Raw genomic sequence first — 3,594 nt, forward strand, 5'->3', positions numbered from 1 at the left:
AAAAAAAAAATGCATATTTGACGACTGCAGCGAGCTGTATGGGCACAGCTGGGTACTACTTTATAGTATGTTCATTCTACTCACTGGGGTTTATGCCTAAAGTCAGACTTGGGTTTATGTATAGGTATGTGTCAGTTGTGCTAGCTATTGGATATATTTAGACTAATTAATTTCATTGGCAGAACAATTGAATGGTGGGGGGGAGGCATGGAGGGCAACATTGGATGCCAGGGACAATGGGGGAGGAGGATGGGACATGGCAGAGGGTGGGGGATGGGGAATCAAGGATGGCAAAACAAAAGGCAAGGTATGCAGGACATAAGAATTGGAAACTTATTTGTTGAGAACATGTATGTTGATGTGCTTGATTGAGCCAATGCACAGTGTATTTTGGATGGAAAATTCATTTGTGTGTTGTGATGGTGTATAGTGAATTAATGTAGAGAATGAATAAATTTAAAATAAAATAAAAATAAAAAACAAACAAACAAAAAAACCCTTTATTTTGGGAGATGTTATTTTAATTTGGGCGTAATATTAATAATGTTCAATTAGATCACGTGCATGCTTATCATTACAAGGATAAATAAAAAGTAAAATCATAAAAAAAAGAAATATATACTGTATGGAATACTACTCAGCCATTAAAAAAAAAAAAAAAAAAAAAAAAAAAAAACCCTGGCATTTGATACAAAGGGGACGAATACGGAAGACTTAATGCTAAGTGAAGCAAGTCAGACTATGAAGATATTGTATGTATCCACTTAATACATACGAACTATCCACAGTCTATGGTAGAGATTGAAATACTAAAGGACATAAAAGCAGTGAAAAAATTAAGGCAGTGTAGAATGGGGGTAGAAGAGAAGAGTATAGAGAAAGATAGCAAGAGAACAAATAGAGAGGCATGACATTAGTAGGTCAGAGATATGGTTTATTACCTATTGCTGATGACGTGTATAGTATTCTCAATTGGATTGTTCTGAGAAGTATTTTATGTTGGGTAGTCTTTTACAAGCAAAAAGAATAAGTGATTGAATGTTTAAAAAATAATTGGAATAATAATAATAATCATAATAATGATCAGGAAACATAATGAAAAGCTATTGGATAATGAAATGAAGATTTTAATGTCTGTTTTGACTTATATGCATGGTATTCTTTCTGGAAAAAGAAATGTAATATACTGTAAAGTTATATGTTATTCAATGTAATATAAACAAGATTATAATGATAATAAATTTTAAAAAGTACGTTCTGGTCTTGGAAGATAGCATTTTATTTTATCTTATTTTATTTTACTTTATTTTATTTTATTTAAAAGTGTTTTATTTAAAGTAACCAAAACAGGTCAACGTTAATATGTGTTCATGTATTCATTCTAACTGTTTACATATTGTTACCAAAATCTGTGTACATTCTGTTTGGGTCCTGTACATTTAGTGACCTCAAGAAGTGTTTATAACATAAAACTAAGTATAAAAATGTATAAAACAGAAAAAAATAGTACTACCATGTGACTTAAGAATTACATAATTGGTTATGTGCAAAAACTATGAAGTTAATATATCAAAAACATATTCATGCTTCCACATTCATTGCAAATTTATTCATAATAGTCATGATAAGTCATCAATATAACTATTACACAGAAATGGATTAAAACATGCTACAGGGACCAGCAAGTATTGTGGTGTTTGAAGTGTTGGTCCCACATGGTTGATCACAGTTCAAGTCCCAGACCTCTCAGCTTCCTCCCTCACTTTCCCTCTTTATTTCTCTTGCTATCTGTTTCTCTCTAGTGAGCACATGTCCAATAGAAAATTAAATAAAAATAACGATAAATTAAATAAATATTTTTAAAGAAAATCTTTCATATATGTATACAATAGAATATTATCCAGCCTTTAAAATAGAATTCTGCATAACATCTTCATAGCCTAATGTTTAAAAGGTCAGGATTTCACATAAGTGACCATGACTTGAGTTCCATTTTTGAATTTTTGATGGCTTAAAAAACACACTATGTATATGTGTGTGCATTACTGAAATCCTGACAGAATGGAGAATGGAGAAGTGGTTGAAGCATGATGAAGCTGCATTAGGAAGTGTTTCTCTCTCCCTTAGTCTCTGGTCATCACATGAACCCTAAATGTAACAAAACATATTCTGTTATTTCAACAACAGGGATGAACTTGGAGGACATTATGCTGATTAAAATAATTCAGGTACACAAAAGCATACATCTCATCATCTTACATGTAAATAGAGTATTAAACATTAAAATTCACAGAAGCAGAGAATAATATGAAAATACTAGAGGCTGAGGGTAGCCAGGTTTTAGAAATGTTGGTCAAGAAAACAGCTGGTTAGGTCGCTGGCTCCCAGTTAGACCGCAAATTGAGTCCTACCCCCAATGGCTTAAAGCTCATGCCAGGCACATGTGTGTGTTTGCCCAAAATCTCAAGAGGATAATGGAGGAGAGGAACTGCAGTGTGACCATCCTCCTGGGGTTGCTTTCTTAATTTATGTCTGTCTGTGTCTCTCCAAAAAACACATGTGCCCTATAGCAAAATTCTCTCTAAAAATTAAATTAAATCAGGACCAGCAATTAGCATAATGGCTATGTCACTGAACTCTCATGTAGTCGACCGTGGTTCAAGTCCCGGACCTGGGGACTTAAACTCATGCCAGGCACGTGTGTGTGCGTGCCCAAGATCCCAAGAGGAGAATGGAGGAGAAGGGAATGCAGTGTGGCCATGTCCCCTGGGGGCTGATTTCTCATTTTCTCTCTCTCTCTATCTCTCTCTGTCTTTCTGGCGAGTGCACATGCCCTAAAGCAAAAACCTCTCAAAATTAATTATCAATCAATTAATTAACTAATTTAATTAAAATTTAAATGTTGCTCAAAAAAATAGCATTTCAATTAGACAAGAGGAATAAGTTCAAATGTTCTAATGTACATAATATCAGTGCAATTAATTACATTATATTGTATACCTGAATAATTCTCTGAAAGTAGATATCATGTTCTCACCCCAGAAACAATTTGGGAAATAATACATATGTTGTTTTTAATGAATTATTTAATTTAATTTAATTAATTTATTATTATTATTATTATTATTATGTTTTAATTTTGACCAAATTGAGATTGGGAAATTGAGAAAGCAAGTTGCCAAATCTTGAACTCGAACTGCAGTCAGCCATGTGGGAGTACAACAACTTCACCACCACACCACCTGCCGACCTTGATAATAATGCTGAATGGCTCAATTAAGCCATTACTCAAAGTTTACATCAGTTAAAATATCTTTCTGCATGTCATATTTTATAAAAATAAAAAATAGAAATACAAAAATAAATAAACAAGTCATGAAATTTTTTTGAGAATATTTTCTATAAAGACTAATAAGAGAAAAAATGATAAGAGATAAATTTTGAGTCAACAATAGAGTTCTTTTTAGTTAATACATATTAAATCATATACTGAGTATTTGACATCTAAATTATCAGTGGCCAGAGCAGAGGATATCATTCTTAGGGGTATATGAATTAATTTTATGGAACATTGCAATTTAAAAATAATCTAAT

Source organism: Tupaia chinensis, unplaced genomic scaffold (genome assembly GCF_000334495.1).
Source record: "Tupaia chinensis unplaced genomic scaffold, TupChi_1.0 Scaffold000504_1, whole genome shotgun sequence".
NCBI lineage: Eukaryota > Metazoa > Chordata > Mammalia > Scandentia > Tupaiidae > Tupaia > Tupaia belangeri.